Below are 22794 nucleotides of genomic sequence, written 5' to 3'. Positions count from 1 at the left end.
TTAAACCTATGAACCCTTTTTATTTTATTCAAATCCCAGCAAGTACAGAAAAAACTCACAATTTTGGGAGAGCCCTCCATGAGAGAAATGCAATTTTGAGCTTGATTTGAATGAAATTTGTCCTCCATCATCACAAAACGGCCACAAAAAAACCTCAAAAATACATTTTCACTAGAGTGGTCCTTTAATGAAACTTAATTTTTGTTACATTTTTTTTTGGTTTTTTTTTTTTTCACTCTGATCTTCAGCAAATAAAATGATGGGTTTGGGTTTTCTAACAGTTCTGTGATGGGTTTGTTGACCCTGATAAACTGAGTGTTTCTGAAAAAGACGACCCCACCCCCAACCCCTGCAGAGGTGTTCAGGTCCCTTTAGGCCCAAGGAGCTTCAGACCTTCATTGTTCTGCATCAGTCGTGCAGATTCCAAGTTTCTCCCGGTGCGGGGGCTCTGCTGGATGGCTCCCTCCCCCTCCCTTTTCTTCTCTGCAGACACAAACCGTGTGGACGTTGGCGCTTCGTTCTGGTTCATAATGTGGTAAAACTAACGAATGCCATCAAATCTGTGGGTGTGGCTGTTTCTGCAAGAACGAAACATGTTGTTCTGGGACTCTGACACCCCCCCCCCCCCAACTCAACCACCCACCTCCCCACCCAACATGAAGCGTTGCAGCAACAGGGGAGTGTGTGCCAGCCGTGCTGCGGTCTGCATCCTGAGCGCCGAGAAGACGACCCAGATGCTAAAGATTATGGGTTTTATATTCACTTTACAGTAACAGTGGTTTAATGAGGGATGACGAGGAGGGGTGAGGGGACCGTGGGTGGGGTGAGTTGGACGAATGCATTGGGGGGGGGTCATACATGGAGCAGTGATTTCTGTGCTGAAGGTGTAGCTTTACAGTTCTGCAGGCTGAACTTTCAGCGCTCGAATGCCGAGCAGACCGACCAGAACGCTGCCAGCTGAGTCCGTCCTCCATGTTCTGCACATTTTTCCACAAATGTTCAAAACAAAGAAATCTCAGTTTGACGTGACTCTAGGTAGTTAGGAGGCTCCTGCCTTTTTTTTTCTGCCTAAATGGGGTTATAATGGAGATTGAGCTCCTCCGCGGCGTCCCGTTGGAGAGCGGTGGTCGACTGGATCGCTCCCTGAGGTCCAGCGGCGTGCTGATGCATTCGGCAGGTGGGCTTTAGTTTCTAAACAGCGTCCACTGTTAGAACTCCGTTGATCGTCCACGAATCCTCTGGACTGTTTTTGTGTGGGGATCAGCAGTTTATACTGATCTGCAAAAACAACAGACTCAAGGGTTTTATCCCGTAAAACTCTGGCCTGTTGGGAACAGACCCATTCCTCAGTCTGCCTGATCTACAATGCAGCTTTAAAAGTCATTCATTATTTGGAATTAACTCTGTTTTCTCGTGGTAAAAACACAAAATTGCAGCGGAGAGTCTCTGAGTTTTCAAAGTCAAACTTGTAGCTCACACGTTTCATCAGATCCATCCAAACATCTCAAGTCCCAAAACTTTTAGTTAAATCCTTTAAGACCCGCTCCAGTGTTTCTATCGTGTTCTTGTGGCATTTTTCTCACGATGGAGGACAGAAAATTAAGTTTAAATCACATTTCAAGTTATTTCTTCCATTCAAATGGTTGTGAATCAAGAGTAGACAAAAAAAAAGTGCCGTTTGAAAAAGCTAGTAGTTGTGACGCCACAAGCTTTCCGCTCCATTCGGACCCATGTGTGTCGTGGTTCTCCTTTTCTGAGCTAGAAATGGAAAATAAAAAAATATTTAAAGAGGCACTCCTTCTGTCCCAAACTTACAATGCAGATAGTTTTGTAAAAAGTGAATTTTACTTGTTTCTCATATTCAGGTCTAACACGAGGTCGGCTCTCTAAGTCTGGGAATCAGACCTCTGACAAACCTGCTTAACCCACGAATCCACAGTAAAAAATATTCCCAAATAGAGCAGATAAAACACCTTTTTAAACTTTATTGAGTTAACGGTGTGGGTGTGGCTAATGTAAAAAACGGTTGCCTTGGGAACTTGTATAATTTGCATTGAGGTTTGGACTCAAACATCTGCTCACATATTTATGGTCCTGAGACATGAAAGGGGAACGTAGTACCTACACTGTCGTTTTCTTAAAGACTGCCAACAAAAATCCAAAACATGGCGTCCTCACTGGTCCTGCAGCACGCCCAGTTCAAATAAAACTTTATTTAACTCCTCCTGTGGGCTCAGAATCGGTCTGAATGATCAGACCTTCGCTGTAGCCGTCAGGTTAGCTGTAAGCTTCCATTTTTCTTTTACTTTAGCGTGGAGTTTTAGCGTTTAGCTTTTGAACGTGCTAATCACACTTATCGGCTGGTTAATGATGTGAGGCTGAACCCAATGTTCTCACACTGATGCAGAACAGAGCATGTGTCACGGCTCTTAGCCGCGGCGATAAGGTCACCATGGCGACGTTGTTGTTTTCCCCCTAACTTCCAGTCTTCAGAGAAAGTTAGAGGGATTGCAGGCTGACTCTGAGGGCTATCAGCAGACTGCAGGATCTGCTCTGCAGCTGAAACTCTGTGAAGACCTGGCAGGAAGCTGTCAGCGAACTGCAGGCCAGCTGGAAAAACCTGATCAGGTGGAGCTTCAACAGGTGATAAACAATTCAGAATTAAAGGATAAAGAACCATTCCCTCCTTTCATGGAAGAAACCACATGAAAGGTTTCCCTCACAACACCTTTGGCTGCCAGAGATGTTCTGAAATTCTGTTGTTTGAAACAAATAGACAAACGAGAAACTACTGACATTTTGAAAATCACATGTTGAGATGAAAAAGCTCAGACTGGAACAGCTCGGCATGGAAGAAAAGCAGAAATCCGGGAAAAGCTTTGATGTTAAACCAACATTTTCAGACATTTCAGCTCAAATTGTGACTTAAAATATCAACAGATTTAAGTATAATTTAAGTAAAACAAAACAAACACATCAAAGTGTTTACACCAACCAGTCAAGTACTGGTTGGCGCCATCAGTGTGTGAATGTGTGTGTGACTGGGTGAATGGGACTGTGACTGTAAAGCGCTTTGGGCCTTTGAAAGAAGGTAGAAAAGCGCAATATAAGTATACGCCATTTACCATTTACTGTTGTCCAGTGTGACAGTGAAAACATAAACGATAAATCCAAAAGCTGCATGGCAGTTTCTTAAACCTTCACACTATTTATTTGCATTAACACCAGCTGTGTTCCCATCACACATTTGCACAAAACTTTATTGAAATTCTACAAATGGCCGAGAAAACAAAGTTTCACAATTACACTGTCTCAATTATATTATAAGTATTCAAATAAACACAAACCAACTTACGCGATAAGTCATTCAACGACAAGACAGCCGATGATGTAAACAATACTTTGATTGACAGCAGATACATTCAAATTTCTGTGCATCGCCATCTGGTTGTTGGTCATGTGACTCATTTAATTAAAAATAAGTGGGCCTGGCCCCCTTGCTGGGGGGGGGGGGGGGCGGGGGACGGCTGTTTGACCACCGGGGGACAGTCTATCATCTGTCCCCAACTTACCCCCTTCCTCATATAACCTCATAATAGGGTGAGGGGGTGGGGGGCTTAGCCTGCGATGAGCCTTGGGGGGGGGGTTTACTAGGCAGTGACCCCCCTCCTGTGGTTGCCGTATGGAGTGGGCCCCCCCTCTTTCGGTTTTATTTGCACCTTAGACATGTAGGGCCCTTGGTAGGGGGGGTGCTTGGACATCACTGCCAGCAAGCAGCGGATGTCCTCCTAGCACCCTACCCGCCAATTTTAACCGCACCTTAGACATTTAGGGCCCCTTGGTGGGGAGGGTGAGGGGACGTCACTGTGAGTAATCAGGAGACGTCCCCTTAGTGCCCTACCCGCCAATTTTAACCGCACCCCCCTTAGTACACACACCCCTCCCCCCTCAATATATACATCCCAACATAAACACACACACATGCACACACACACTCTCTCAAACACACATACACGCACACACATTTTGCAAGGAAGGTGGGACCTAGGACCATCTGTCCCCTGCCTCTTCCCTGGTGGGGGGTACGGGCCCCTTTGCAACGGCGGCTGTGTCCCCGGGGTGCTGGCTTCCTGGGCCCGGCGGTGCTCTCTCCGCGCGGTGGGGGGGTTCACATTACATCTGAGCCGGGGGTGTTCGTGTCCCTGGGGGGTGGGTTCTGGTCCTTGCTCCTGAGTGCTGGGCCCCGCCAAATTTCCAACTGTGGCCGAGCCTGGTCGGGCCATATTTACAACACCCCTTGTGGGCCCTCTTTTTTCCCCGGGGTTCCCCCCTCCTGGGCGGGGGCGGCGGGCCCCTGCCTCGCTCCTCCCTGGACCAACCGTTGGCCGGGCGGATGGCTGCCTGGAGTGCGGAGTGGGTCTCCCTTGGGGGGTCCTGGCCCGTACCTAGGGTTGGGGCGGGGGGATGCCCGGAACTCCTGGGTGGTGGTGGGGTGCTCGTCTGGGGCTGTGGGCGTCCTTCTCCGGTGGGGCCCTGCGTTGGGTTCTCCCGGCGCGGCGGGGGGGCTGCTCTCCTGGTTGGGCTGGGGCGGCGCCCTCTTTCCCTCCGTGCCTCCCTGCTCTCTGGCTCTGGGGGCCTTGCGGCGGCCCTGCTGGCCCTGGCCTGGGTGGCGGGCTTGGTCGCCCGGGCGGCGGTTGTTCCCTGCCGGTTCCCGTGTGGTGTTGGGGGGAATCCGGCTGCCGCTGCTGGTGCGGTGGGGGTCTTGGGGTGGGGATGGCTGGGCACTCTCCCTCCTTCTTTTCACGTTCCACCATCCATTTTAGAAGAACATAAACACTCACCTGAGCACAGGTGTCAGCTCAACAGACTGAATGACTGAAATATTTCACACTAGTTGGTTTTAAGGCATAAGTATGCGTGTGAACACTATCTGTTTTGTGTACATGTTGACAGGTGGACATTTTTGCAACTAACAGGTGTGTTTATAACATTTGAGTGTGTGTGTGGACAGGCTCCGCCCTTTTTTTTTTGTTTGTTTTTTTTTTACATTTGAACCTTACCATAATGATTAACAACCAGTAAACTTGTTGCTTTATGCTGCTTCATGGTCTTATCCCCCTTCCCCTCCTATTATCACCCCCTACCCCCCCTCTCTCTAACGTCCCTCTTTCTTCTTCCCCTCTTTCCTTTTCCGTCCGGTCCAACACCAAAGATTTTCAGACATGTTTGAAATTAATAAAGTTTGGCCTCAATTACAAAAGGGGTTTATTCAGACATACCTTTGGTTTGTCTGAAGATTAATAACCCCTCTTGTTAAAGTAAAATATGTCCAACCCAAGAGGCCCTCAGCTCTCATCTGTCTGCCTAGCTGTTGGACAGGACAAGTTAAAAAAAAAAAAAAAAAAAAAAAAATAAGTGTTTCCGTTGCAGTTTTGCAAAATATGTCTATTTCGATACACGTCAAAAACTCTTAGCTCAAAAACTACTTACATTACATTCGATTTTTGTTTTTAAATTTTCATGTTTCGTGTTTCCATTTATCATCGCAAATCCAATTTCTGCAATTTCAAAGTGAATGGAAACGCAGCAACTGTCTAGAAACGTCCAGCGATTTGTGAAATCTCTGTATCCAGCCGACCTTAAAACAGATGTTTCAATTTTTTTTAAATAAGCCCATTTTTATAGAAAAAAACAAATCTAAACTTTGTTTTGCTTCCTTTGGTTACAGTTTCTGCAAAGCCTTTCAAGTTAACGCCTTCACCACAAATGCAAATGTTAAATGATCACATCACATAATTGTAAATAAATCTGATAATCTGATATTTGTGCGCATCATCAATGACAGGTTTCCCCTGTTTGCTCGCAGCAGAGCATGCTTAACCCTTGTGCTATCCTATGACCCCACCCTTGCATTGAGGTGTTTTCCCTACCATGACAAAGGTGGATAAAGGTGGAAAGATTTCATGTAATCCATGGACACCAGTGAAGATCACAAATCATTGAAGAAAAAAGGTTCAGAGCCCTGACTAGTGGGTCTAGATGACCCAACTCCCAGAGTTAGAGTGCCTAGGATAGCACAAGGGTTAATGGAACGGACCTGTAGGCTCTACATGGAAACGGTCAGATTAGGCATTTCTTTATCAACTGTCGACCAATCCAGGCTCCGCAAAGTGGACTGTCCTAAATCCTTTGCTTCTCCTTAAAGACCACTTTTTCATGAGAGGATTTTGGCCTGGATTTCACTAAAACAATCGAGGTTGTTTTCTTTGTAACTGTTTCTGTTTGCTTTCTCTTTAAAGCACTGAGAGCATTTCAGCTGTAAGAACATTGCAAAACAATTGAACCAAAGTGGAATGAAGGAGGATGAAAATAAGAAAAAGAAAAGCACTTAATCAGGGTCTCCAGTTGTTTGAGTCCAAAACTATCCAACCGACCTAAATCTGGACTTTTGAATCCGGTTTTAAATATCGTCTCTGAAGATCTCAATGTTTCGGGCTCCTTTTGAATTCATGAAAACATCTTAACCCCAATGCAAGAGATTTATGACGTTCGCTGGGACTGTTGTTTTTTTGAGACACTGATGATCAAGGAAATAAAACAAACTCTTCACTTGTGGCAGATGTTAGGAGTTTGATGTGGTTTACGCTCAGACGATGTCTTTTTCTGGTGTTCAGCTCTGCGCAGAGCGACTGACGACACTTCTGGGGCGTGTGCGCTCGCGTGCACAGCGCCGCGGTGCAAAGTGCTGCCCGGCCCTCCACACTCTGACCAAAACCACAGGCGGCATGCTGCGGCTGCACTGGTCCGAGGGAGCAGAGGGGGTCCACCATAAACAATCAAACTCAGGCATTAAAGTCGGACTCAGATCACATCTGGCCGCTTTCACCAACAACTCTGTCCAGACTCCGCTGAGCGAAATGGTGGAAAACCCAAAATGGAGGCCGTGGCTGAGGTTTGAGGAGGACATGACCATACGCAGCGGTAATTATACGTCTTCTAATGCTCTGCGGATCACGCTGGCACAGAACCATTCAAACCGAGCCAGAAAGTCACAGCTTAACAGAGGTGAAAACCCTCAACATGATGAGGCTGCAGCTCGTAACAAATATGAACACGAGAGCTTTACCAACAACTAAAAAAGACATCAAAACTACAGCCTCTGAAGAACTTTACGGCATCGTGATGGGACTTTGCTCCTCTGTAGAATTAGCTCACTTGTCAGGTGGATTTTCATCTGTTCGAAAAATCTTCACAATTTCAGGTTCTGCAAGTCTAAAGAAAGCTCACATCATTAACCCTCCACCACCATGCTTAACAGTTAAGTCACGTTCACCTCTGTTCACCAACTCTACTTTGGTCCACCTCTCAAAGCAGTTTGTTGAGTTTCTGGACGTTTTGTTCTCCTGATAGCTGCTTTTTTTTAAAGCTGCATAATCCTGCTTTAAGGCTCAAATATCCGCAGTTATGCTGATGATAACCTCCTATACTTTTGTGTCACTTTGAGGAGGCGTTTCTGTTACCAAAACTGGAAACTTGTCTCAGATACTTTGAGACTTAATTTTCTCCAACACAACAATACCAACAAATATCGCAAAATTAGAAACAAAAACAAAAAAAAGAATCATTGAAGGTCAATGACTGCACCTTTCAAAACAGTAGCATATGCAAGTAGCATAGTTTAGGAGAATAAAAAAGTCAGTAATAATATTTCCATAAAGTCACAATAAATACTTTTGATGAAGAAATAAAAAAAGCTGTATTATCCTTTTGATTTCACTTATTGGGAGAGCTTAGCTAGTGCTGGAATCTGTCATCTTTAAGCTTTCGTTACTACTAAATTTTTTGGAAACATCTTTCAGGGAAATGTCCAGACTCTGGTTTATTATAAAACCAAATCTGATGACAATAAAAGTTGATAGAAACTTTAATCAAATCATATTTTTCTTTTTAAAGTTATTTTGATAGCAAAGTTTCTATGTAATAATAAAAATTTGGACAAACATAATATTTATTAATGGTTAACGAAATATAGAACATTTTCTTCTTACATAAACACACAAATAAAACAAACTATACAACCTCAGCCCTGGATATAAAAAAAATAATTGACTTATATGTCCTTTAATTGATGCTGTCTTTTATAGGCCTTTAATTTTCTTTAAATGTTGAGTTTAGTTTGGGTTTTTGCTGCCTCATTCTAAGTTTTTTTTACTGAATGACCTTTCAGAAGAGCCTGATTAATCCAATCTTTTCTAGTTCTGCTTTCATCGCCCCAACTTGAAACACAATCACTGAAACAGAGTTGGAGAAAATTCCTTTCACCCTTTCAAATCTGTGAAATGCAACTTTATTCTGTTATTTAATCGAAAGGCAAACATATGAAGCTCCTGTGGTAAGAAAAACACTCCAAGTCTAATGACTTCACACTTTGTTTGACCACTGATGAAGACATTTCTGTAACGCAGGATATTTTTAAAGGCAGTGGTGCTTGGCTGGTGGGTTGGAATGTCCTTTTTGCTATTGTTTCTACACGAATCACAGACCAATTGTTAATTTCGGCTTCCTCAACATCTCTTCCTGTCTTTTACTGTCTGACCAATGCAGACATCAGGAAGCTATTATAGCTTGTATTTTAATTAGCGAACTTTAATTTCATTTCATATGTAATCAAATTAAAATAACTTAAAGACTCACTGGGTTATTTTTTTACATGTTCTTGTGGATTTTTTCTGATGATGGGGGACGAAGAAATTAAACGTATTTGCATTTCTGAGTATTACTTTATTTAAATCATTGTGAATCAGAAGCACATAAACATCTTATTATAAAAACCTTGCAGCTGTGATGTAGAAGCTACAATCAGCAGGCCACGAGCTCACTGCTCCATGTATGTTTTTTTTCTTTGGGCTCTATGTTCAAGTTAAACTAGGTTACATTTTGACCAATTTCTATCCATGTACGTCTTTGTTTTCCTCGTCTGAGCTGGAATCTGGCTCACATCTGTACGGCTGGATAGCTGGAATTTTGCTCTGCATTTTTGTTGCACTGCTAATGTTAGGTTGAGGTTGTGAGGGCCTGTAAGCTAGCAGGACAACCTGTAAACAGATGGATGATGGGAAGTGGGAAGGGTTTACTCCAATGGACCCACCCATAACTCAGAGGTGAATTTTTTAATAAACTCCTGCCACTCTGCAGAAACTGTGTCCTAGAAAACTACACAGGCTTTTACAATATTGGCTGAAGATGGATTAATCAATTTATTGCATTGTGGAGAATCTTTCATCTTTTCTACTGTGAGAAATATTGTTACATGAGAGCAGAGGGATTCAGGTTTCACACAAACAAGTCTGTCTAAATTTAAAAGAAAAAGAAAGAGAGAAATAAATAAATAAATAACCCAAAAGTTAATGATCCGACAGCTTTTGTAAAACCACGCTCTGATGTTTTTTTTTCCATCTTTCTTTCTCTTAATTTGGGTATATAATCTTTAAATTTGTATTTTGTCATCACGGATGACAAACTGCTAACGCGGCGGCGACCTCTCACTTAGTGGCTTTTAATGACACCGTCGTCTCGTCTTGGCTTTAATTCTTTTCAGGAATCAGAGACTCCTCATCATCTTCCCACACCAAATTGGTTGTCTTTGATCGTCATGTTGTTCTCTCTGCCTCAAAAACAAAGATCTCTGTCTTCTTCTGCAGCGTCACCAAGCCGTGAAGAGCTCTGGAGAAAAGGGTTCAGCTGCTGCATCTTCTGCTGATCCTCCTTCCAAACTCTTCATCTTGTAAGTTCAGATGAACTATAAAAGACTCAAAACCTGCCAGTGAACTCGATCAAAAGGTGTCGATGTCAGAATAACTAAACGAAAACTCAGCAGAGATTTTACTGAAAGCAAGAAAACAGATCTGCTTCAGATTTATTTCACTCCTTTGTTTCTACAAACATTATTGTTTCTTCTTATTCAAGTTGTGAGGATCCCCTTGTGCTGATGTTTGATGCTGTTAATTTAAACAACATGATCTCCATACATTAATTCTTACGGATGTTTTTTGTTTTTAGCTGCTTGGATCCATCTGAGCGGCTAAAAGCGAATAAAGACAAATCAATTTTGAGAAACTTTATTTCTTGGAAGCAAAGTTTGTCTCTGATTAGTTCTAGTTTAGATTCATAGATTTCTTGAAGTTTTTTTTTTATTTTTTCCGAAAGCAGATGTATTTTAATGAAATGAAAATTAAATGCTAAAAAAAGAAACACGGTTAGAATAGATTTTGGAAATGTAATGTTTTTTATTTATATTTTGTTTATTATCGTTGTGATCTTTAATACGTTTTTGTGTTAAGTGATTGATTTGCACTTAAGGACCACCTTAAAAAAGCTAATATAGACACAAGTAAAAATAGTTTTGCGTGTAACTTAGCATTTCTGCTATACTTTTTCCACAATTCCATAGGTTTCTGAGGTCAGTTTTCCAGTTACTTGTTTTACGCTCAGTGAAACCTGCAAAAACAGTTTTTTTCACAGCTCAACCTGCAGTAAATTGTGGCGTTCAGATCTGCCGTTTCAGTTGTTTGTTTCTTTGGATGGAAACAGATGATCAGACTGAAGGGGGGGGGGGGGGGGCTGAGACACTGCAGGCTTTCAGATCTGCCCAATCATCATAAAACTCACTGAGCATCGTCATAAACACAGATGTGCTCACAGTGCTGACCGCTTTATGATCCTCCGCACAGCCGCACAGCCTTTGTTTGCTTTTTGCACGACGACCTGCAGACTGGCGTCCAAACTCTGACTGAGGTGTGAAATGAAACCAAAGCTAAAGCTAAGTGAGCTGCAGCTTGGAGGTGTTCCTATGAGCAAAAGCTGCTGCAGATGGATATTAGGTGGGTGTAAATTAGGATAGGGGGTCCATTATGTAGACAGACTGCTGTGTGGGGCGGCTTCACTCCTCAAAGACAGCAGCTTTCAGGAGGGTTCCACCTCGGTTAACATGGACCTTTACATCATGGCTCTTTGAGAAAGAACCTCTTTTACAGTAACAAACATTAACTTTCCACATCTGCTTCTGATTAAAACAGCTCTTCTAATGGGACTTGATAGCCGCTTTTCTCTTTTTTCTTTTTCTTTTTTTTTTTTTTTTTTTTTTTTTTTTTTTCCAACTTGTCCTGTCCAACAGCTAGGCAGACAGATGAGAGCTGAGGGCCTCTTGGGTTGGACATATTTTACTTTAACAAGAGGGGTTATTAATCTTCAGACAAACCAAAGGTATGTCTGAATAAACCCCTTTTGTAATTGAGGCCAAACTTTATTAATTTCAAACATGTCTGAGAATCTTTGGTGTTGGACCGGACGGAAAAGGAAAGAGGGGAAGAAGAGAGAGGGACGTTAGAGAGAGGGGGGGTAGGGGGTGATTATAGGAGGGGAAGGGGGATAAGACCATGAAGCAGCATAAAGCAGCAAGTTTACTGGTTGTTAATCATTATGGTAAGGTTCAAATGAAAAAAAAAAACAAAACAAAAAAAAAAGGGCGGAGCCTGTCCACACACACACTCAAAAGTTATAAACACACCTGTTAGTTGCAAAAATGTCCACCTGTCGACATGTACACAAAACAGATAGTGTTCACACGCATACTTATGCCTTAAAACCAACTAGTGTGAAATATTTCAGTCATTCAGTCTGTTGAGCTAACACCTGTGCTCAGGTGAGTGTTTATGTTCTTCTAAAATGGATGGTGGAACGTGAAAAGAAGGAGGGAGAGTGCCCAGCCATCCCCACCCCAAGACCCCCACCGCACCAGCAGCGGCAGCCGGAATCCCCCCAACGCCACACGGGAACCGGCAGGGAACAACCGCCGCCCGGGCGACCAAGCCCGCCACCCAGGCCAGGGCCAGCAGGGCCGCCGCAAGGCCCCCAGAGCCAGAGAGCAGGGAGGCACGGAGGGAAAGAGGGCGCCGCCCCAGCCCAACCAGGAGAGCAGCCCCCCCGCCGCGCCGGGAGAACCCAACGCAGGGCCCCACCGGAGAAGGACGCCCACAGCCCCAGACGAGCACCCCACCACCACCCAGGAGTTCCGGGCATCCCCCCGCCCCAACCCCAGGTACGAGCCAGGACCCCCCAAGGGAGACCCACTCCGCACTCCAGGCAGCCATCCGCCCGGCCCACGGTTGGTCCAGGGAGGAGCGAGGCAGGGGCCCGCCGCCCCCGCCCAGAAGGGGGGAACCCCGGGGAAAAAAGAGGGCCCACAAGGGGTGTTGTAAATATGGCCCGACCAGGCTCGGCCACAGTTGGAAATTTGGCGGGGCCCAGCACTCAGGAGCAAGGACCAGAACCCACCCCCCAGGGACACGAACACCCCCGGCTCAGATGTAATGTGAACCCCCCCACCGCGCGGAGAGAGCACCGCCGGGCCCAGGAGGCCAGCACCCCGGGGACACAGCCGCCATTGCAAAGGGGCCCGTACCCCCCACCAGGGAAGAGGCAGGGGACAGATGGTCCTAGGTCCCACCTTCCTTGCAAAATGTGTGTGCGTGTATGTGTGTTTGAGAGAGTGTGTGTGTGCATGTGTGTGTGTTTATGTTGGGATGTATATATTGAGGGGGGAGGGGTGTGTGTACTAAGGGGGGTGCGGTTAAAATTGGCGGGTAGGGCACTAAGGGGACGTCTCCTGATTACTCACAGTGACGTCCCCTCACCCTCCCCACCAAGGGGCCCTAAATGTCTAAGGTGCGGTTAAAATTCTTCTTTTCTTCTTTTAAAATCTTTTTTCTTTTTCTTTCTGCAGCTGCTGCAAGCAGGAAACAATTTTATCCGCTTTATTTTTTCCTCTGGACAAAACCTGCAGAACCGTTTCTGACGGAGAATGACGAAACGTACCAGAGCAGCAGCCGCAGATCAGCACATTAGCAGGTATGAGCTCTGCCTTCAATCAGAAAGTCCATCTGGAGACGTAAAACTGCGAGACTCAGGTGTTTTTTTTCCAGCAGCCTCGGTCTTGCAGCGAGCCGCTGCTTTTCTGCAGGACAAACCTGCAGCTTATCAACCTTATTATCGCAGAGCCATTCTCTCACATAAAACACAAAGAGCTGCCTCAAACCTCCCCCTTCAGATGGGCCTCGTCCTGCAGGCATCTGGAAGTTAAAGTTTTTTGTTTTTTTTTTCTCCTCATGAAAGCTGGAGCCACGTGTGCAGCCTGAGCCTCACGGATCTCCTTACCTCTGGTTCTACCAGCGTTTCCCAGAAGTGTCACCATACTAAAGCTGTTTCAGCCCCACGGGAGGTGCCACTAATTCACTCTGTCTGACCCCCCCCCCCCCCCCCCCCCCCCCCCCCCCCCATACAGGCACATGGAAGATCTGGGGGTGTCCTGAAGTGGACAGGTTCCCCTTCGGAAAATCTGTCCTTAAGTTCATCAAAAGCCTTTAAGGGAAAATCTGTGACGTGATTTTAGTTTTTTTCAACAGCATTTTTGAGATTTCCACTTTTGGCTCCAATGAAATAAATACAGAAAGAAAACTTCTCCTGTTTGAGATCTTACTACTGAGAACTTCCACCTGCAGAGACAATTCTAAATTCATCATAATGTACAAACACTTTTTTGAAATTTGAATTGTACTTTTTTAAAAGTCTTACCAAACGTTTTACAACATTTGTTCTATCTGGTTTGTCAATAACAATCATGACAGAGTTCAAACTACCATATATATATTTCCTTACACCCTTCTGTTGCCCAAACTACAGGTTTATAAAGAAAATACAACAAAGTTCTCACAGAAATCGCCATCCTCAAAGTGTTTCATCTCGAGTTTGTCTCACACTTATCTAAATCTGGTTTCTGTGAGTCAGCAAATGAAAGCTTTGTGAGCGGCTGATGAGATTTAGAGTTGGATGTTTTGGATGAGGTGAATTCAATGTCATCCAAGGTCAAATTGCTCCTTCATGTCATTTCTTACAACTGGCTAAGGCTTTTTTTTTAGCTTTCTATACTTTGACAGATTGAATTTCTATTGTTTGGCATTTTGCTCAGTTTTATTCAACCTTTTTAGTCATGCTTTGCTTTATTTAGGTGATTTACCATAAAGTCTATTATTCAACCTTTTGCTACCTTATTGTCACAAGAATGCTGGCAGAATGCTGCTTCAACCTGCAGCACGTTTTAGTAGCACAGCTAAAAGTCCACAAAACCAAATCAGGGTCAGACAGGAAAAGGTCAATACGAACATTGGAGCATCAGAGAGGAAAGTGGTTTTTTATTATGATTTTGCCATTTTTAGACTAAAATAAAAATAAAAATGTCTTCTAGGACATAGTTTCTGCAGAGTAGCGGTAGTTCATTAGAAAGTAACGCCCACCCCAATATGTGTTTTGTTTCTGCAGCTAATTGTGGACTTTTATGTCACTTTTGAAGACATTGTTCTGTATTGTTAGGAGTTTTTAACTTTCTTTTTGCTAGGAGTTTTCAGCTGTAGCATTTTATCTTGCTTTTTATTATAAGTCTTCTCATCGTTTTGCTAGTTTGGCATGATTTGTATCATTAAGCAAAAAACAAAACAATATTTTTAGTTCAGATTATAATTTAGATTGGAAAAATGTGAGGTGAGATTTGGATTTATTCCCTGAAGGAGAGCTGACCTCTGACCTCAGCAGGATTTCCTGGACCCTGCAGGAACAGTGACATAGTCGTCCACAGTTTGTGCCTGCAGGTCTTGTTCACTTGACACCTGCCGGTCTGTCCCACACAGCGGGGTGATGGGAAGGGACAGGAGTCAGATACCAGCCCCCAAACAGGACATCCTGGGCAAAAAGCAGAGACCGGGACGGGGGTGATGGCAGCAGGCACAGAGGGCTCCTGCAGTTCATCATCACACTGACGACTCCGGGAAACCAAATCTTTGGCTCCTCTGGAAGTGCAGAAGCAAACAGGAGCAACAGGAAACGCAGCAGGTCGCTCCGCTTCACGCTCCTCCACCTAACCTGTTTATTTATCAGCCAACAAGCAGCTCTGCTGTTTACACGCTAAGATGAAAAGGCTTTGCTGCTTTTTATTGACTGTAACTCTGGCTCATTAATATCTGAGCGGTGAATTATATCCTGTTATTTTCTACACAAAGAGAGTGAATGTAAACACTCTCCCTTTCCCCCTCCCCTCCCTCAGAGGGAGCACAAAGGGAAGCTGGGACAAACAATGGGAGGCAGAGAGGAAACATCTTGCTCGCTCATCCAGCTCTGCATCTCCACAGCCTCTTCCTCTGACACGTAAATAAATGGGAGTTTGAGTTCTTCAACACTCATGCTATAATTCCTACAGCCTTCTTCCATCAGCGAGCGCAGTCTGGCTCCTGATTACTTTCTACAAACAACCTTTTTTTTTTTTCTTGGCGGCACTCGAGCTGTTTTTGAGAAACTGCGACGCTGACTAACTGATGGTTTTTTACTTTGTCCTTTCTTGGGCTTCGCTTTGGCTTTCAGAAGTGGCTCAGAAAATGAAGCGAGGAGAAAAAAAAAGAGGGGAAAGTAAGGCCCTCAATAATAGCGAGATGGAGGACTGAGTTCAAAACAGCTGCGATGGAGCTCAAGCGAATCACCCAGAGTTCCTGCAGGTCGTGTCCACGAGGTGCCAAGCATGACATCAAGGCCTCTTTCACATACTGAGTGGGAACTTCTCAACTGAGAAGAGTGAACGCATGCTGACAGAAAGTCATTCTTCATCATGTGCTCCGCTCGTCCTGGAAAAACACCACGAGAAAAAAACACAGCCCAAACTTTAATGAACAATGTCTCCACCGGAGCTCCACCCATCGCCAACATGAAGCCACGTCAGGAAGGACCTTCACCGCAGCCCTCTGCGGTCGTCCCATCAGCCTTTGCCGGCCCCTCCTCCATTTCCAGCCCCAAACCCCCCGACCCCTGTGTTTTTACGGTACGTGCTCCCCAGCCGGAGAGCAGCGAGCCCCCGAGCTGCAACCCAATCTGCTCCAAATGATCTGCACGGCTGCGCAGCACATGTGCTGGGAGGCTTACATAAGCCTGTGGTAGGAACATTCACCAGAGCCACCTTCCTCTGAATCTGTTGTCCTCATCGCTGCTATTTTTACATCACACCAAAGCTCTTCAGGGAAGTTTCTGAACTTCTTCTTGTTGATTCTTGTAAGTCCTGGACTCAGAAAACGATTCACGGTTTGCTTTGAGAGGCAGTTTATGTGTCAATGTTTCTGTCCTTCAAACATCCCCTCCATCAGCTGTGAAATTTCCTCTGCATAATCCACAGATTCAAGAATGAAGAACGGCACAAATATTTAAAACTGAATGTGGGTCACAAACCGTTCCGGTCCAGTCAGATCCAGCTGTGCAGTTCTGTCAGGTTCTCCTTTTTGGGGTCTGCCTCCATCATCCTCACTCACACCATCCACCATCATGTCCTCCTTCACTGCATCCATGAACCTCCTCTTTAGTCTTCCTTCAGATCAGTGGTCTCCACCCTTCATCAGGTGACGGTTCGGTTTAATGTCAGACAAAACGAGGCCTTAAGACGTAGTTTCCAAGTTCCTTAACTTTTGAGGCTTAAGTTTATCTGCATCCTCTGTAAAATAAAATAAATTTGTTCACTAGGTTTCATGTAGGAACCATTCAAATGTGATCTAGATTTTCCTTTAACCCAACTGTCAAAGTAGAAGCTAAAAGATCAGACGCCAACTTCAGCCTCTTCCGACTTTTCATGTGTGATGCATAAATACAAAAAAAACTGTTTCTAAAACTGTTTTTTTCTCAATATCATAAACATGAATCCACCATTGAAATAACTATTAGCAGCATCCTCGAAACATTAGACAGGCGGCTGCTGAATATTCTGCATTATTAATATGGTCTGTGGGAATATCTGTCTCAACAATTCCATATTTGGAGTAAAGACTCCTGGTTTTTATCTGTTGAATGCAGCTTTCTTTTATTTTGAAGTTGAAGGCTCATCTTCTGTTTTCCTCATTGGCTCTTTTCTGAGAAAAGAAAGTTTCCAAATGCTTTTGTTTTTCTTAACTTGTCTAACTTAGCAGCCGTTTTAAGAAAGCAGCGGATGGATTTTTGGCATGTGACCGAACGACTTGACATGTCAAGAATGAGTCGGATGTGGTGGAGAGAATCCCGTAGTTTTCCAAAATAAAACTTCCTTCAGAATCAGATTATAAATAAACTGAAAAAATGTGGGTCATGTTTTTTTCTGTGGCTTGGCACCAACTGTCCCACGAACCGGTTCTGGTCCGTGGGACAGGGGACGGGGACTCCTACTTTAGGCCTTTTTTCCTGGTAGCTTCAACCTTTCACCAACATCATCACTGTTCTTCCATCTAAACATGATCTGATCCTCTGATGGATTCATTCCTGATCCTCTCCATCCTGGCCCCTCCCACAGAGAACCTCAGCCTCTTCGTCTCTGCCTCCTGTCTCTTCATCAGAGTCTCTAAACCCACAACACGACTGCTCTCTCCACAGTCTTCTACACCTTTATCTCCATTCTTACTGTCCACATCGCAGCTGAGCGTCATCAATCAACATCAACAGGTTTCTGATCCAGACTGTGGGGAACATGTTGAGACCCAACACCGTCACTTTATGCAGCTTTGGATTTCCACAGCATTAGTTTGAGCTCTCAGCAGAGGAGGCAGTCAGGCTGCAAGAAGCAGCTGCTTTAAACAGAGAAATGGTTCAATAAGCCATAGTTCCCATTTCATTCTAACATAAGTGCCTCAATTGTTCCAAACTTTGGAAAAAAACACCAAATCTTTCCTTCAAAGTTCAGATTTTTTAACAAAAACCTAAATTGTTTTTTAGAGATCAGCGGTTTGTTCAAGTGAGACGATCTTCACGGCTTGAGGAAAGAAACGTCAGTGAACCACCCTCAGTTCCCATGTCTGGAAAAACAAATTTAAGGCTCAAAGGTAATTCTATAGGATCCAGGTCCAATGGATAACCCAAACCGAGGCCTCGGGCTCGGCTGTCTGCTCCACGGCTTGAACCGCGTCGAGAAAAGCTGCGGCTTTCAATGAAAACACGGCTTCACTCTGCCGTCACCATCAGCTGCAGAAATGTTCAGGATCCAATTCATCTGAAAGACTCCAACCGCAGCGCCGGGCCGCCGTCATCTACAAACAGAACATCTCCAAGAGTCTGAATGAAATCAAAGCTCCTCCAGGGCGAACGGATGTCCGGCCGTCACGTCTGCAGCTGTCCAGAACTTTCCTGCGACAGCTGAGGCATTCAGAAGGCCTTCCAGACACAGACCCATCTCATGTGAGAACTTTTCACAAAGTCGATCCAGACCATGATCGGAGCAGATCTCTCTCAGGAACTCCTGCAACTGCACAAAAGGACTTCTGTGGGTTCCTGAAGCCCTGTAGCATCAAACAGAATGAAACCTCACCGCGCTGCCATCAGAAAGAGACGGAAAAAAACATCCCTGCTCATCAAAATCCGGTTCAGGAATCGAGCCTTATGATTGTTTTTTTATTTAATCCAGGAGACAAAAAATATTTATGGACATCTGAATTTGGCCAGTTTGTTTCAGTTAGGCGCTTTTACAATTTACAAAACTGTTTTCCCTCTTTGTAATTACATAACGCGTTTCAAAATGTTTGCTTTAAAGTCGGATGATCCCGCAGGCTGAATCAGCCGTGTGGAGATTGCCAAACAAACGCCTCACATTCATTTTCTCTGGTTTGCTTTCAGACTTCTGCCAGTTGTCAGTCTCACGCCTGACAGAAATGAACACTTATGCCATACTCACTTCTAAAACACTGGGTGATTATTTACCAGAACTGTCACCACTAAACCTCTGCCATTGGTATCATTCAGACTTTCTTTTTTCTTTGTACCTTCTTCCTTGCTGGTATTCATATGCCCTGTATTTAGTTATTTTACATTTGTTTTCAACCACCTGCTTTTATGTTAACATTACTGAACGGTTAAAAAATACTGTAGTGTCTTTTTTGTTGCTTTTAATCATCGTTGTGTTTAGGAGCTTTTCTACATTTGGCCCAAAGGCTACAATGAAACTGTTGGCTATAACTCAGACATGTTGTACAGTTATGATAAATGTTCTGTATACGGACTGTCCTGAATCCTAGACTAAACTATGAACTTTACCATGTTTACATGTAGCACATTATTCTGTCCCCCTTTAGAATCCACTGTGTCCCTGTCTTTTCTTTTTTTTTAACTAAAAATTTATAATATTACCTTCCTCTGTAGGTCTGTAACTTCCTCTGTACCTTCCTGCATTTACACTGTTGCTGAACCGCACCAGAGTTCATTTGCAATGTAGACTGAGAGTCTTGTCTTCAGGAGGACCAGAGTTTTCTTCCATATGGACTAAGTCTTGCCTCCAGGAGGACCAGAGGTCACTTGTCAGTTTACGGTTCAGGAGAACCTTCACATCTCCCAAACAAAGCCAACTTTTTGAAAAAACAAACTTGGACAGGCCAAACAGACCGTTGTGAAATAGCTCTCAGAGATCTAGATACTTTGTATTTTTACTTCAGTTTACCAACACGTGGTCCTGAACCGACTGTTACCAGTCTGACCTGGAATCTGGAGGACCCAGAACCCCAGAGCCAAAGTCTAAAGAGACAAAAACGGTTGAAAAAGTGAGGAAAAAAAACTGTGGAGCTTCTGTGTCGTCTCTGCTAAATGTTTTCTTTTGGTCTTCAGGTTCGACGTCGGGCCGCGTCCTTGATCAGAGGTATTTATAGCTGCTGAGTCTCCAAATAGCTCAGACTTCAAAGGGCTGCTGATTCCCTCCCCAAAGTCAGACACCGGCTGACATGAACTGCCTTGTATGGCCTTTTACTGCAGAAGATTAAAACATCTTCCATAAAGACTCAAACAAAACATAAAACAAGAATAGAGTCACAACAGCAAACTCTGTGCAGAACTGCCGCCGTTGCCATGACTACTGCATGTGCAGAGTGGACTACAGTTGAACTCGATGTTTGGAAATAAATCCACACAGACAACGGGACATTTAAATGGATTTGAATTTCAAAATTTATGAAGGTCGTAAATCCAGAAAGTTATTTTCCTGTCTGAAGTTGATGAATGTGTGTAACGGAATTTTTGTTTCTCCACTTTCTTATCAAATCTTCTGCAGCCACCAAAGTTTACATTTATTACACCCACATTATTGACATATTGAAACCATATAACATACAGAATATAGAGGTTAGTTTTGTCTGGAATTACTGCGTCGTAAATGTGTGTCACTATGAAACTGTGATAAAAAAGGTTCCCTCAAAACCTCACTCCAATCATCTTTTGATATTGTAAAAGGGACTTTGAGTGAGGAATACGATGTTTTTAGCCAAAATCTTTAAAAACAAGGAGAAATTTTCCTCTAAATTGTGGACGGGACTGCTGGCACGGAAGAACCCCGCCCCCCTTCCTTTCCCCATTGCTGAGAGTTCTCCTGCTAGCTTGCACTAATATCCATCGCAATGGAACGGAGCAGGGAGCTTTTGTCCTGCTGATTCCAGCTTTTACGCCGCTGCTGCAGGATTTTTTTTCAACTGCAATTTTTTATCTGCTCCTGATTCACATCGATTTGAATTTTAAAAAAAAAACGTAATAATCTTAATAAATCTCCCCCATCATCAAAAAAATGCTACAAGAACATATTAAAAACATAATTTTCATCGGACTTTATAACCATAACTCTGCCGTTTTCTCAAGCTCACAGCAGGAAATCATTTTATTTTATATTAATCTAATCTTTTTTTTGTCACATAATAAAGAGACATGTATGCAAAGTTACTGAAAGTTACTACAAAGTTACTACAAAGTTACTGTGTATTTTGGACCTTGACCTTGTACAGAGGGTGAAGTCAATAGTTTCATTTGTAATATTATGTATTACTTTGATTTTTTAAAAAGTAAATAAAGGAAACTTTGACTGAAGCAAGAACAGAGCCCTGAGGAACACCACAGGGTGAAGGAATTAATGTAGAAATTTCATGAGTGACAGCAAAGCTTCTATCTCGGCTGAACATCTGACTTCCTCTCACAGACAGAAGCAGAGTCTGATAAAATCCAGGGGTACTTCAGCGTCAAAGTTCTACTTTAGCTATCAAAGAGTTTAAAAAAGCTGAATTTACAGTCGTTTTCTGGCTCCAAAGCCAAAAAACGGAAGAATACAGTCACAAAATAAAGTCAATTTGTCAACAAGCAACTATGAATTCTCTTTATTTGATGCTCCAACAGTCGGTCTTCCAAAACAGAAGCTAAAAGTCTCTCAAGAGGATCCTTCAAAGACATCAAAAGAGCAGAAACTCATCTCAGACTGAAGGATGAGTCAGCGGCAGCCGCTGGGTATCAAACAGGGGCTCAAACCACAGCCGCCATGTTTCATGGCTCCTCTGTGACCAGAGGAGCGGCCCTGCATCAACTCTCAACAACTTCATGAAGTTCAAACGGAGGAGGGGAAACAATGGATGCTCTGCTCCAACTCACATGTTTTCTGACAGAAGCTGGAAACCTTTTCAAAGCGGACTTTCCAAAATAAACGAGAGCCAGAGAGGAGACGGACAGCCAAGAAAAACAGGAAAAAACACAGATTCTAAACTGAACGGTGTTCACAGCATGGAGCCCAGTTTGTTTGTTGTTGGCGCTTTGTGTGACGCTGCCACGTCTATAATGTGTGCAACGCTAATGGAAAATCTTCCAATTTCCCTGGAAAAGATGCTCCTCTCTAACTATTTCACACTGTCATTTTTAGAAAACTTTTAGCTGAACTTCAGATTCTTATTTCTGTCTCTGCTCAGTCACAATTCAGTCTCAGTTTAGTCTTTATTTAGTCTCAATTCAGTCTCAGCCAATTCATTAACTGTTGATGTTTTTGGTCAAATTTGGTCCCAAATGAGTCAGATTGGCTTTGGTTTAGTTTTCCTCTCAGGTCTTTCTGATTTCTCTCACAGAATATGCTTCAGACATTCTTTTTTTGCCGATTTTTTGTCACAGCTAATATTTAACACCCCCCCCCACACACACACACACACCCACACATTTAGATGGGAGGGGGCCCTGAGTCCAATTTGCACGTATTTCAACAACGTAAAAAACGATAAGCTCAGCCTCTCCTTCGCCCAACAGCTGAAAACAGGCTCACAGGACCCTGTGACCCCGAAGAAGATTCAGAGAGTCCAGCATATGGATGGATGGATGGAGTTCAGTTACATTGTAGTTTCTACATGAGTTGGACCTGTTTATTCATCAAATTCCGGATTGGCTGAACTGTTTAAAATATGTGTTTGTGCTTAAAGATGATTTTAAAACCTGTTTTTATCTGAGGATCGACCAAGGCTGATGAGTTCAGACGTCTACATCTGAGGATTTTTAAACAGGTTCTCTGGTTCTGCAGCATCCCTCCCTCTGTTTTTGCTTCACACGCTGCTTCCTGTCTTTCGTTTTCTACTTCTTCCTCCTCCTCCTCCTCCTGCAGGGTGAGGGTCAAAGATTTCCTGTTCCTCCTCAGTGTTTGTGTTGAAAAAAAAACAGCTTTTCAAAATCAAAAGTATCCGTGCTGTTTACTCCTGGCCCCCCCTCTTTAAGGTGAGGTCAACGTCACTTCAGGACAAAGCAAACAAGAAAGCTCTTCTCTGCAGGACCAGCGTTTCCATGGAAACATCCTCCCAAAGGCTCAATCAGGTACATTTTTTCTTTTGCACATTTCATATCTGCTGACAAACCCAACTTCTCCTGCTGAATCTAACAAACTTCTTTGTGTTTGTTTCCCAAAAGCTGCTCAATCTCTGCAGA

The 22794-nt window shown here is 43.8% G+C and overlaps 1 protein-coding gene and 1 long non-coding RNA gene across 2 annotated transcripts in view; one reads left to right on the top strand and one right to left on the bottom strand.

Moving 5' to 3' along the window:
- Positions 1-13305, top strand: part of LOC111948902 (uncharacterized) — a 36932-nt gene extending 23627 nt beyond the window's left edge. Inside the window, exons 5-7 of the long non-coding RNA XR_013648013.1 lie at positions 9702-9784; positions 12782-12906; positions 13171-13305. This is a non-coding gene — a long non-coding RNA (uncharacterized LOC111948902). The remainder of the gene's footprint in view (positions 1-9701; positions 9785-12781; positions 12907-13170) is intronic.
- pear1 (platelet endothelial aggregation receptor 1) overlaps positions 1-22794 on the bottom strand; it is a 65582-nt gene that overhangs the window by 41743 nt on the left and 1045 nt on the right. The gene's annotated exons all lie outside the window — the stretch shown is intronic.

The sequence above is a fragment of the Oryzias latipes genome, chromosome 16 (assembly GCF_053564925.1).
Source record: "Oryzias latipes strain Hd-rR chromosome 16, Olatipes_Hd-rR_3.1".
In the NCBI taxonomy this organism is placed as follows: Eukaryota; Metazoa; Chordata; class Actinopteri; order Beloniformes; family Adrianichthyidae; genus Oryzias; species Oryzias latipes.
This window is presented reverse-complemented; position numbering and strand designations above follow the sequence as displayed.